General features: G+C 41.8%; 1 protein-coding gene across 2 annotated transcripts in view; it reads left to right on the forward strand.

Annotated features, from left to right (window-relative positions):
• The window catches only part of KDM2A (lysine (K)-specific demethylase 2A), a 153,088-nt gene that overhangs the window by 49,679 nt on the left and 89,066 nt on the right, over nt 1-14,343 (forward strand). The window lies entirely within an intron of this gene.

Genomic DNA, 14,343 nt, shown 5'->3' on the forward strand with positions numbered 1-14,343 from the left:
TTTCAGTAGGTGTTTCATTGGCTAATGAAAATCAAGTTAAAAAATTGGTTGACTTTCAGGAGAAACAATATTTCTTTCTTTTTTTTTTTTTTTTTGAGACAGTCTCGCTCTATCGCCTAGGCTGGAGTGCAGTGGTGTGGTCTCCGCTCATTGTAATATCTACCTCCTGGGTTCAAGTGATTCTCGTGCCTCAGCCTCCCAAGTAAGTGGAACTATAGGCACGTGCCACCATGCCTGTCTAATTTTCATATTTTTAGCAGAGACAGGATTTTGTCAGGTTGGCCAGGCTGATCTCGAACTCCTGACCTCAGGTGATCCGCCCGCCTTGGCCTCCTAAAGTGCTGAGATTACAGGAGTGAGCCACTGCACCTGGCTGAGAAACTGAATATTTCTGAGTTATATTGTTTCCAATAGTAGTATTTGTGTATGAGGGTGGAGTCGGGGTGCTTTAAAGATTACTTCTTGCCCGGCGTGGTGGCATAGGCCTGTAGTCCCAGTTACTTGAGAGGCTGAGGCAGGAGGATCTCTTGAAGCAAGGAGTTCTGGGCTGTAATGCAGTATACTGATGGGGTATCTGTACTGAGTTTCGCATCAATATGGTGAATTCGCAGCAACTAGGGACCAAGAGGGTGTATACTGGTTCAGGTTGGAAGCTGAGCAGGTTAAAACTCCTGTGCTGTGCTGGGCTGGGTGTGGTGGGTCATGTCTGTAACCCCAGCAATTTGGAAGGCCAAGGCAGGCGAATCACTTGAGGTCAGGAGATCGAGACCAGTCTGGCCAATGTGGCGAGACCATGTCTCTACTAAAAATACAAAAATTAGATGGGCATGGTAGCGCGCACCTGTAATCCCAGCTACTCAGGAGTCTTGAGTCAGGAGAATTTCTTGAACCTGGGAGGCGAAGGTTGCAGTGAGCCGAGATCACGCCACTGTGCTCCAGCCTGGGTGACAAAGCAAGACTCCATCTCAAAACAAAAAACAAACTCCTGTCCTGATCAGTATTGTGATTACACCTGTGAATAGCCACTGTACTCCAGCCTGAGCAACATAGTGAGACCCTGTCTCTTAAAGTAATTTTTTAGATTACTTATTAGTGATTAGGCCTTCTAAAATCCCCTTCTTTTCTGCTCTAGGAGGCAAATAATTAGAAAAAGCAAATATTTTATTTTCCCTTTGAGTTATGATTTCATTTAGCTCTTAGGCTAATTTTAAAATGTCAGATATTAAGTGCTAATTTTTAAAATTGTTTGGGGGCTATAAAAAGGAAGTGAATATTTGAAATAGTGGGACAGAGGGAGAGTGAGGAATTACACATTTTTACTTCATAGTTACTTAAAAAATACAACCTTGGCTGGGCGCGGTAGTTCATGCCTGTAATCCCAGCACTTTGGGAGGCTGAGGCAGGTGGATCACCTGAGGTCAGGAGTTCAAGACCAGCCTGGCCAATATGGTGAAACCTTGTCTCTACTAAAAAAAAATTAGCTGGGCATGGTGGCATATGCCTGTAATCCCAGCTACTCGAGAGGCTGGGGCAGGATAATCACTTGAACCCGGGCGGCAGAGGTTGCAGTGAGCCGAGATCGCGCCTCTGCACTTCAGCCTGGGGGACAAAGTGAGACTCCGTCTCAAAAAAAAAAACAACCACCATGTGTTGGCTTGGACACTGACAAATGCTATTACTTGCCTGCTTTCAGTTTCTTTGGTGATTTGACTAGACTGTTTTGGAGGATAAACTGACTGAACGCTTGCTTGTTGGTAGAAAGTTTAATATTGGCCAGGCGTGGTGGTTCACGCCTGTAATGCCAGCACTTTGGGTGGCTGAGGCCAGCGGATCACTTGAGGTCAGAAGTTTGATGAAACCAGCCTGGCTAACATGGTGAAACCTCGTCTCTACTAAAAATACAACAAATTAGCCAGGCGTGGTGGTACACGCCTGTAATCCCAGCTACTCAGGAGGCTGATTCGGGAGAATCACTTGAAGCCGGGAGATGGAGGTTGCAGTGAGCTGCGATCACTCCATTGCACTCCAGCCCGGGCAACAGAGTGAGACTCTGCCTCAAAAAACAAAAGTTTAATATTGTGAGTTACTACTTTTGCTAGCACCCAAGGAAAAAAATATATACATATTGTAGTAAAAACCTTTGGAAAAACCAAGAATGTGCCGTAGGTATAACATCTAAACTCAGATTGCTTCTCTTCAAGATGATGTTGAGATGCCCTATCCTCATCTTGAATTGATAGCCACATTTTGTTGTTGTTGCAGAATTGTGATGATATCATAGTTAAATGTGCAGCGAGCACACTGAACAGTTAATTATACCTGATGGTACATAAAAAAGCAGGCAACAGTGATGGGAGAGATCTAGCACTTTTAACTCATTTCTTGACCAATTAGTTTTGTGGAGGGCATGTTTGTGGTCAGGGTAAGTGTATCCTGACTCTTTTAGGGAATTTTAGGATCATCCTATATATAAGTAGCTATTTGACACTAGTTCTTGGGGGAACTTTTTAGGGAATGGTTTACTTTTGTATATTCATCTTCTCTTGAGCAACTATCTTTTTTCACAACTATCTTTTTTTTTTTTTCGTTAAAGGTCCTCTGACTAAATATATTTTTTTAATCAAGAGTTTTAGGTGTGCATAAGCTTCCTACTGAATTCTGTAGACGATGCCTTCTCTTTATGGGTTACACTATCTGGTTGTTGGAATTACTGTGATCTAACATTTTTCATGTATGGTAACTGTTCTATGTACTGTTGATCTCTGTAGAAATTGATCTTTTTCCAGAATATATTTGAAGGCTGACCTTTCAATAAAAGAAATGCAAGCTTTTCGGCCATGTTAATTTATCACACTATATGTTACAAAGAATATAATATATTCTTTGTAATATACTATATATTAAAGAATATATAATATAAAAGAATATATTATATTCTTTGTAATATATATGGTAGTTATGTTAAAAGTAAACATGTGTTTTTCCTTATTCTCTGTGCTCAGGCCATTTATCATTTAGGGTCAAAAAGTTTTACATAGATCAAAAGATAGGCCGGGCGCGGTGGCTCATGCCTGTAATCTCAGCACTTTGGGAGGCCGAAGCGGGTGGATCACGAGGTCAGGAGATCAAGACCATCCTGGCTAACATGGAGAAACCCCATCTCTACTAAAAATACAAAAAATTAGCCAGGCGTGGTGGCGGGCGCCTGTGGTCCCAGCTATTTGGCGGACTGAGGCAGGAGAATGGCACAAACCCGGGAGGCGGAGCTTGCAGCGAGCCAAGATTGCGCGACTGCACTCCAGCCTGGGCAACAGAGCGAGACTCCGTCTCACAAAAAGAAAAAGGAAAAAGATAAAAACTTGGGCCCAAGGCTTAGTCATTGTAAGGCAGTGATTCCAACTCTTTTTGTACTTCCTTAGGGTATTTTAATTAAAATCCCTCATGGGATATAATGAAATTATCAAACTTTGTATAACCTTTTATTTTAGAAAAATATTTTATATATATCTTATTAATTAGGAGATACTGATAAATCTAGTAGGTGAAGAGAAATCCCCCAAAATTTGAAGAGATCACTGCTATACACAGTCTGAATCTATAGTCTTTGGAACTTGGTAGATGTCCAGTGAAGTTATACTGAATGAATCAGCATTTTTCTTATGTGGCTTCTTACATGGAGCTTCCCCCAAGCCCTCTGTGTTAGTTGTTCTTCCTCCTGGGCTTCAATAACATTTGTATCTACCTGTCTTAATACATAGCGCATTAAATTGTAATACTCTAATTTATTTATGTATTTGTTGCCCCCTACTGGCCAGCAATCTTCTTGAGTGCTAGGACTGCATTTTAATTTTTGTGTACAGAGTGTCTGGCTATTTTTCTATATTCAGCCTGGTCTTGTATGAATTATAATATACACATACACAGAGACACACATAGGGTTGGGGGATAGACAGCAATGTCCATCTATCCACATATGGCCCACTGTGTGACCTGGCAGCAGTGTTGGGTTTTCAAAAGATTGCAAACAAGAAAGTGAGAGCAACAACATTTTGAAGTTCAGCTGATTTTTTGGGTATGTATGCATTCATATGTTGTGGGGGAGCAGAGTAAAAGCCTCAGATTGCTTCTTCCTTTAAAATGTATTTATTTGTTTAAGTACATATTAAGGCTATGAAGTGGGGATTTGGTATATATTGCAAAGATTCAGATTTAATCCATGTAGTGTCTTTTTTTTTTTTTTTTGAGATGGAGTCTCACTCTGTCACACAGGCTGGAGTGTAGTGGTGTGATGTCAGCTCACTGCAACCCGTGCTACAGGGGTTCAAGCGATTCTCTTGCCTCAGCCTCCTGAGTAGCTGGGATTACAGGCGCCTGCCACTGCGCCTGGCTAATTTTTGTATTTTTAGTAGAGATGGGGTTTCAGCGTCTTGGCCAGGCTGGCCTTGAACTCCTGACCTCATAATCCACCTGCCTTGGCCTCCCAAAGTGCTGGGATTACAGACGTGAACCACTGCTCCTGGCCTAATCCATGTAGCTTTATATAACTTTACAAAACAATGCCCTAAATTTTTTTTTTAAATGGTATCACAATGTGAGACATGAAAATCTAGTAGTGACAAGATTGGTTTCTTTCTTTCTTTCTTTTTGAGACAGAGTTTCACTCTTGTTTCCCAGACTGGAATGCAATGGTGTCATCTCGGCTCACTGCAACCTCTGCCTCCTGGGTTCGAGCGATTCCTGTGCCTCAGCCTCCTGAGTAGCTGGGATTACAGGCCTGAGCCACCATGCCTGGCTAATTTTTGTTTTTTTAGTAGAGAAGGGTTTTCACCATGTTGGCCAGGCTGGTCTTGAATTCCTGACCTTAGGTGATCCTCCTGCCTCAGCCTCCAAAAGTGCTGGGATTATAGGCATGAGCCACCATGCTCAGCCTATCACTTGGTTTCTTCTTTCTTTCTCTCTCTTCTTTTCTCTTTTCTTTTCTTTCTCTCTCTCTCTCTCTTTTTCTCTCACTCTTTTTTTTTTTTTGAGACAGAGTCTCACTCTGTCACCCAGCCTGGAGTGCAGTGACGAGATCTTGGCTCACTGCAACCTCTGCCTCCCGGGTTTAAGCGATTCTCCTGCCTCAGCCTCCTGAGTAGCTGGGATTACAGGCACGCACCACCATGGCAGGCTAATTTCTGTATTTTTAGTAGAGATGGGGTTTCACCATGTTGGTCAGGCTGTTTTCGAACTCCTCTCAAACCCCCACCTATGATCCTCCTGCATCGGCCTCCCAAAGTGCTGTAATTACAGGCATGAGTCACAGCGCCGCCCAGCCTCTTTCTCTCTCTTTTTTTTTTTTTTTTTTTTTTTTTTTTTTGGCAGTGGGGGTTCTCACTCCTGTTGCCTAGGATTAAGTGCAGTGGCATTATCATGGCTCACTGCGATCTTGTCTTCCCAGGCTCAGGTGATACCCCACCTCAGCCCCCTGAGAGCTGGGACTACAGGCACCTGCCACCATGCCTGGCTGGCTGATTGCATTTTTAGTAGAGATGGGGTTTCACCATGTTGCGCATGCTGCCTTTGATTCCCTGGGCTCAAGTGAACTGCCCATTTTGGCCTCCTAAAGTGTTGGAATTACAGGCATGAGCCACTGCATCTAGCCATTACTTGGTTTCTTACACGATCACCAGCAAGAGGCTTCTGTAATTAAAATTTCACTCACAAGCAGCGGTGGAGTAAGATCAGAATTTTTAATTCCTTAGAGAAAATAGGAGATGACAAATTAATTTTGATAGAATATATCAGCCAACCGGGTGCGGTTGGCTGTTTCATCTTTTTTTTTTTTTTTTTTTTTTTTTTGAGATGGAGTCTCGCTGTGTCACCCAGACTGGAGTGCATTGTTGTGATCTTGGCTCACTGCAACCTCCGCCTGCCAGGTTCAAGCAGTTCTCCTGCCTCAGTCTCCCAAGTAACTGAGACTACAGGCGGGCGTCACCATGCCCGGCTAATTTTTTGTATTTTTAGTAGAGACAGAATTTCACCATTCTGGCCAGGCTGGTCTCGAACTCCTGACCTCGTGATCTGCCCACCTCAGCCTCCCAGAGTGCTGGGATTAAAGGCATGAGCCACCATGCCTGGCCAGCAATTTCATCTTTTTAGAGGTCTGTAACAAATTGTAACTACAAATATAGGAAGTGAGAACACATTTTCATGGCATACACACAATAAATGTACTGAGTTCAAACACTTTGTGATATAAAATGCTGATTAGAAATAGCAGTGTTTTCATTTCAGCCAGAATAGTTGAACGACTGGTAGTTTGTCAAAGAAAAGCTAGAATTAGAAACCAGAAATGGTGAAATATTAGATAAACAATGGTATAGCTAGAAATGTAGTGTCCCTTAGCAAGTATCAGAAATCTCTTACCCCGGGGAAGATCTTTGCTAATCCTTTATCGTACCAAGCATGTAATTTTTTTTTTTTTTTTTTTTTTTTTTTTTGAGATGGTGTCTCACTCTGTCACCCAGGCTGGAGTGCAGTGGCGCGATCTCGCTCACTGCAAGCTCCGCCTCCTGGGTTCACGCCATTCTCCTGCCTCAGCCTCCTAAGTAGCTGGGACTACAGGCGCCCACCACCACGCCCGCCTAATTTTTTTGTATTTTTAGGAGAGACGAGTTTCACCATGTTAGCCAGGATGGTCTCAATCTCCTGACCTCGTGATCTGCCCGCCTCGGCCTCCCAAAGTGCTGAGATTACAGGCGTGAGCCACCGCGCCTGGCCCCAAGCATGGTTTTCTGACTGAAAGACGTTCTTTGTTGCTAACTGGTCCCACCACTACACCTTTTCTCTCTGCCAGATCCATTTATGCTGTATCTGAGGTTGTCCTTGACAATTTCTTCCAGTTGCCCTAAGAGACTGGTCTGGTCGAAATCTCAAGTGGGTTTTTGTAATATAGAGTAGTGGTTAGGACTGTCAGCTCTAGAACCAAAGTGCCTGGGTTCAGATCCCAGCCACATCAATTACTAGCTTTGTAACTTGGGCAAGTTACTTCTTTCATTTTCCCTGCTTGTAAAGAGGGTATTAATATCTCATAGGGATGTTGGATTTAAATATATTAATGCATGCATAGTGCTTGTTACAGTACCTGGCACATGTAGGTACTCAAACATTTTGACTCCTTTGTGCCTCTTGGAATGGGGATTGCTTAAGCTGTACTGAAAAAATAGCCTTTAACATCTGTTTGAGATTTGTGATACATAGAAGTTGAGAGGAAGATGTGGAAAGCCCTAGGAGAGCTACCTACCAGCACCACCACCAGCTCTCCCTCAGTGTCCTAGTCAGGACAGACGGGGCTGAGTCTGAAATGAGATAGTCTTTGAATATAAGATAAACAGACCAGAGGGACTGGTATGTAGCAAATTTTCAATATATAATGTAAATAGGAATGAATTTGATAGGAATGAAATTGAAATGATGTGAGTTGGAATCAGAGTGTAGAAGACTTTATTTTGGAACACAATGGGGCCTTAAGTTGTTTACTTCCAAGGGAAAGTTGAGATCTGAGAGGTTAAATGATTTATTAAACTGCCTACAGTTGCACAGCAAAGTAATAGTAGAAGTGACACTAGATATATTTTCCCTTTAGACACATTTGCTTTTTTGTTGTTTTTCTGCTATTACTCAAAAAGGTTAACTTGGGTCAGCTTTACCTTTCTGTTTCTTCATCTGTAAAATAAATCCATCATTCATTCTAATTCTCACAGTGTGGTTATCTTAGGCAAGAAAAACTATTTGATATATTTGATATAAACTAGGTCTCAAACTCTTGGCCTCAAGTGATCCTTGTGCCTTGGCCTCCCAAAGTGCTGGTATTACAGGCGTGAGCCACCATGCCTGACCAGTTTAAAATATAATTTTTTTTTTTTGTAGAGACAGAGTCTCACTGTGTTGCCCAGTCTGGTCTTGAACACCTGGCCTCAAGTGGTCTTCTCACCTCAGCCACTCAACGTTGGGATTACAGGCATGAGCCACTGTGCCTGGCCTTGCAGAAACGTTTTACATTTTGATGAAATACAGTTTATCTGTTGTTTTTCCTTTGTTGCTTGTGCTTAGGGGGTATCATTTAAAAAATTCTTGCCAATCCAATGTCGTAAAGATTTTCCCTACTGTTTTCTTCAAAGAGTGTTGTAGTTTTAGCTCTTAAATTTTGTAGTTCTAACTCTTACATCGTTGATCCATTTGTGTTTATTTTTATTTTTCTGAGACAGGGTCTTGCTCTGTCACCTAGGCTGGAGTATAGTGTTACAACATGGCTCACTGCAACCTGTACTTCCTGGGCTCAAAAGATCTTCCTGCCTCAGCCTTTCATGTAGCTGTAACTACAGGGCATGCCACCACTCCTGGCTGATTTTTAAATTTTCTCACTATGTTGCCCAGGCTGGTCTTGAACTCCTGGACTCAAGCGATCTTCCTGCCTCAGCCTCCCAAGTTTCTGGGATTACACACATGAGCCCAGCATTTGATCCATTTTGAAGGTTTTTTTGGTATATGGTGTAAGAAAAGTAAGATTTAACTTCATTGTTTTGCATGTGGATATCTAGCCAGCATCATTTGTTGAAAATGTATTTAATCATAATTAATTTAAATCCAGTAGCCACATGTGGCTACTAGTGGGGCAAGTGTTTTTGTTTTTGAGACAGGGTCTCACTCTGTTGCCCAGGCTGGAATGCAGTGGCCTAATCATAGCTTACTGCAGCCTTAAACTCCTAGGGTCAAACGATCCTCCCATCTCAGCCTCCTGAGTAGCTAGGGACAAGAGTCATGTGCCACCTTGCCCAGCTAATTAAAAAAATACATATATTGTGTAAAGACAGGGTCTTGCTATGTTGCCCAAACTGGGCTCAAGCATTCCTTCCACGTCCGCCTTCCAAAGAGGTGGAATTACAGGTGTGAGCCACCACACCCTATGTAGGGAGGATTTTTTGAAAGTGATACTATATTGGGCAGTACAGATCTAGGTGATCATGTTATTTTTCTCCTTTAATCTGGTTAGGTGGTGAATTTATAGATGGAGCTGAAATTCTCGTAATTATCAAGCTATTTTTGCATTCCTGGCATATTATACTAGTTAATTAAACAAAGTCCCTGCTTTTTTTTTTTTTTTTTTTTTAATGGCTATGGAAATTGTTTAGAAAGATTGTGCTTTCTAAAAAAATGTTCTTAAACAAGTGTGCCTTCTCTTGGACTACATGAGCCCTTATTCTCATATTATAAAAATACATTGATTTCCTTAAATATATACATTGCAGCCTGGTGTGGTGGCTCACACCTGTAATCCCAGCACTTTGGGAGGCTGAGTCAATCACCTGAGGTCAGGAGTTCGAGACCAGCCTGACGAACATGGTGAAACCCCGTCTCTACTAAAAATACAAAATTAGCCAGACGTGGTGACACATGCTTGTAATCCCAACTACTTGGAAGGCTGAGGCAGGAGAATCACTTGAACCTGGGAGGCGGACGTTACAGTGAGCCGAGATCATACCATTTCATTCCATTCACTCCAGCCTGGGCAACAAAAGCAAAACTCTGTCTCAAAAAAAAAAAAAATACATACATGTATATACACGCATATATATACACATATACATATGTACATATATATACACACACACACAGCACTACTTTTTATCCTTTTTCAGACTGCCTATTATAGCTGGGTGTGGTGGTTGATGCCTGTAATCCCAGCACTTTGGGAAGCTGAGGAGGGCAGATCACCCGAAGTTGGGAGTTTGAGATCAGCCTGGCCAACATGGTGAAACCCTGTCTCTACTAAAAATACAAAAATTAGTCCGGGCGTGGTGCTCACACCTATAATCCTAGCACTTTGGGAGGCCAAGGTGGGTAGATCACTTGAGGTCAGGAGTTAGAGGCCAGCCTGGCCAACTTGGTAGAACCCCATCTCTACTAAAAATACAAAACTTAGCTGGGCATTGTGGCTGGTGCCTGTAATCCCAGCTACTCCAGAGGTTGAGGCAGGAGAATCACTTGAACCTGGCAGGTGGAGGAGGTTGCAGTGAGCCAAGATCGCACCATTGCACTCCATGCACTCCAGCCTGAGCAACAGAACGAGACTCAGTCTCAAAAAAATAAAATAAAATAAAAGATTAGCCAGGTATGGTGGCACACACGTGGTATCCCAGCCATTTGGGAGGCTGAGGCATGAGAATCACTTGAACTCGGGAGGCAGAGGTCTCAGTGAGCCAATATCATGCCACGGCACTCCAGCCTGGGCGACAGGATGAGACAACATCTCAAAAAAAAAAAAAAAAGATTGCCAATTTTTTTACTATTACTATTATTATTATTATATAGTGACTGAATCTGGTTTTCTTGAGACAGAGTCTTACCCTGTTGCCCAGGCTGGAGTGCAGTGGCGTGATCTCAGCTCACTGCAGCCTCTGCCTCCCAGGTTCCAGCGATTCTCCTGCCTCAGCCTCCCAAGTAGACTAGCTGGGATTACAGGCGCACGCCACCATGCCCAGCTAATTTTTGTATTTTTAGTAGAGACAGGGTTTCACCATGTTGACCAGTCTGGTCTCAAACTCCTGACCTCAGGTGATCCGCCCACCTCAGCTTCAGTCACCACTGTCTAATTTCAGAACACTTTCATTACCCCAAAGAAACCCAGTACACGTTTAGCATTTATTGCCCATCTCCCTTCCTCCCAGCCCCTGGCAACCACTAATCTGCTTTCCGTATCTGTGAATGCACTTATTCTGGATATTTCATATAAATGGAATCATATAATATGTGGTTTTTTGTGACTGACTTTTTTCACTGAGCATGATGTTTTTGCTTGTAGCATTTGTCAGTAATTAATTCCCTTTTGTTGCTAAACAATACTCCATTGTGTGAATATACTACATTTTATTTATTCATTCATCAGTTGATGGATCTTTGGGTGCTTTCTACCTTTTGGTTATTATAATTGTGTTACTCTCAACGTTTATGTGCAAGATTTTGTGTAGATATATATTTTCCTTCTGTTGGCTAGAGATCTAGGGAGTGCAAATTGCTGGGTCATATGGCAATTTTATGTTTAAACAATCTGAGAAACTGCCAGATTGTTTTCCGTAGGGATTGCTGTGCTATTTTGCATTGTCACCAGCAGCAAATGAGGGTTCCACTTTCTTCACCTCCTCACCAGCACTTATCTAACTAGTAGGTATGAAGTGGTATCTCATTGTGGTGTTGATTTGCATTTCTTTAATGACTAATGTTGAACTAATTAATAATACTTCATATACTTATTGACCAGTGTATCTTTGAGAAATAGCTATCAGATCTTTTGCCCATTTTCAAATTGTCCTTTTTTTTGGTCCTTTTTATTATTGAGTTATAATACTACTTTCAATATTGTAGATACTGGGTCCTTATTAGATACATGATTTGCAAATGAGAGAAAATCCTATTCTATAGATTATCTTTTTACTTTCTTTTTTTTTTTTTGAGATGGAGTCTCGCTCTGTCACCCAGGCTGGAGTGCAGTGGCATAATCTCAGCTCACTGCAAGCTCCACCTCCCAGGTTCACGCCATTCTCCTGCCTCAGCCTCCCGAGTAGCTGGGACTACAGGCGCCCACCACCACGCCCGGCTAATTTTTTGTATTTTTAATAGATACGGGGTTTCACCGTGGTCTTGATCTCCTGACTTTGTGATCCGCCTGCCTCGGCCTCCCAAAGTCTTTTTACTTTCTTAACAGTGTTTTTTGTAGCATGAAAGATTTGAGGAAGTCACAGATAAATTTCACTTTTGGTGTCGTATCTAAGAAACTGTTAACTAGGCCAGGCACAGTGGCACACACCCACACTCCTGTAATCCTAGTGCTTTGGGAGGCCCAGGATGGAGGATTGCTTCAGGCCAGGAGTTCACGACCAGCCTGAGCAACATAGTGAGACCCTCCTCTCCACAAAAAATAATTAGCCAGGCATGGTGGCAGGGGCTTATAGTCCTTGCTACTTGGGAGTTTGAGGAAGGATTGCTTGAGCCCAGGAGTTTGAAGCTGCAGTGAACTATGATTGTGTAACTATACTGCCGCCTGGGAAACAGAGTGAGATGCTGTCTCTTAAAGAAAAACAAAAATCCCAGTACTTTGAAAGGAAGCCGAGGTGGGTGGATCACTTGAGTTCAGCAGTTCCAGACCAGCCTGGCCAACATGGTGAAACCCCATCTGTACCAAAAAACACAAAAATTAGCCAGGTGTGGTGGCACACGCCTGTAGTCCCAGCTACTCGGGAGGCTGAGGCAGGAGAATCATTTGGACCCAGGAGGTGGAGATTGCAGTGAGCTGAGATCGTGCCACTGGGCTATAGTGAGACCCTGTCTCAAAAAAAAAAAAAAAAAAGAAAAAAGAAAAAAAACCCCAAACCATTGCCTAATCCAGAGTCATTACATTTACAACATATGACCTTCTAAGAATTGTTTAGTTTTAGATCCTTCATTTAAGCTTTTCATTCTTCTTAAAGTAATTTTTGTGAGTGTGGTGTAAGGTAGAGGTCCACTTTCATTCTTGGACACATGTCATATCTGGTTGTCCCAGCACAGTTTCTTAAAAAGACTTTTTCCGTTAAATTGTCTTTGAATGCTTGTGTTTTTTTGTTTTTTTTTTCCTTTTTCTTTTTTTGAGACAGTGTCTTGCTGTATCACCCAGGCTGGAGTACAGTAGTATGACCTCAGCTCACTGCAACCTCCGCCTCCTGGGTTCAAGTGATTCTCCTACCTCACCCTCCTGAGTAGTTGGGATTATAGGCAGGTGCCACCATGCCCAGCTAATTTTTGTATTTTTAGTAGAGACAGGGTTTCACCATGTTGGCCAGGCTGGTCTTGAACTCCTCATCTCAAGTGTTCCACCTGCCTTGGCCTCCCAAAGTGCTGGGATTACAGGCATGTGCCACCGCTCCTGGTCTTGGCATGCTTATTGAAAATCAATTGACCATAAGTGTAAGAATTTATGTCTGCATTCTCCCTTCTGTTCCATCAATCTATATATGTCTGTCCTTAAATACCAGTACCACACAGTATTCATTACTATACCTTTATAGTAAGTTTTGAAATTATTATAGTTTTATGGTGAGTTCAACTCTTTTTCTTTTCTTTTTTTTTTGGAGACAGGATCTCATTCTGTTATTCAGGCTGAGTTCAGTGGCGTGAACATGGCTTACTGCAGCCTCAACCTCCTGGGCTCAAGCCATCCTTCTACCTCAGCCTCCTGTGGAGTTGGGACTATAAGCACACACCAGCACTCGTGGCTTTTATATATATATATATATATATATATATATTTTTTTTTTTTTTTTTTGTAGAGGCAGTGGTTGGTCTTGAACTCCTGGATTCAGGTGGTCCTCCCAGCTTTCTTTTGTTCTCTTTAAGGATTGTTTTGGCTGTTATGGTTTCATGGTATTTCCATATGAATTTTAGGATCATCTTGCTAATTTCTGCTCCCCCCCCCCCCCGCAAAAAAACTGTGATTTTGGTAAGAATTGCTTTGAATTTGAAGATAAATTTGGGAGATTATTGCCATCTTAATAATGCCTTTCAGTTCATGAACGCAGGAAATTTTTCTATTTAGCTATCATTTAATTTATTTCAACAATGCTTTGTAGCTTTCTGGTGTATAAGTCTTGTACTTATCTTGTTAAATTTATTCCTTAGTATTTTTTTTATGCTGTTGTAAATGGATTTTTTTAACTTCCTCTTTGGATTTTTCATTACTAGTATATAGAAATAGAACTGATTTTATTAACTCTTATTGTTGTGTGTGTGTGTGTGTGTGTGAATTCCTTATAGTTTTCTGTGTACAAGATAATGTAATTTGTGAATAGAGGTAGTTTTACTTCTTCCTTTCCAAACTTTTCTTTTTCTTGCCTAATTGTCCTAGCTAGAAATTTCTTGCCTGATTGCCCTAGCTAGAAACTTCAATACAGTGTTGAATAGAAATGGGTAACAAACATATCTTTGCCTTGTTCCTGATCTTAGGAGGAGAGCTTTCAGTCTTTCACCATTAAGTATGTTTTTTTATTTTTTTTTTTATTTTTTTGAGACAGAGCGAGACCCCCATCTCAAAAAATAAAAGAAAAACAGATGGAATATTTATAGACATAATGTGACATGCTGGTTTTTATTTTTATTTTTATTTTTTTTTGAGACAAGGTCTCTCACCCTGTCACCCAGGCTGGAGTGCAGTGGTGCTATAACAGTCCACTGCAGCCTGGACCTCCCTAGGCTTGGGATCCTCTCCCCTCAGTTGTTTTTTTTTTTTTTCTTCTTCTTCTTCTTTTGAGACGGAGTTTCACTCTTGTTGCC

This window comes from Mandrillus leucophaeus, unplaced genomic scaffold, assembly GCF_000951045.1.
Source record: "Mandrillus leucophaeus isolate KB7577 unplaced genomic scaffold, Mleu.le_1.0 Scaffold30, whole genome shotgun sequence".
Lineage (NCBI taxonomy): Eukaryota > Metazoa > Chordata > Mammalia > Primates > Cercopithecidae > Mandrillus > Mandrillus leucophaeus.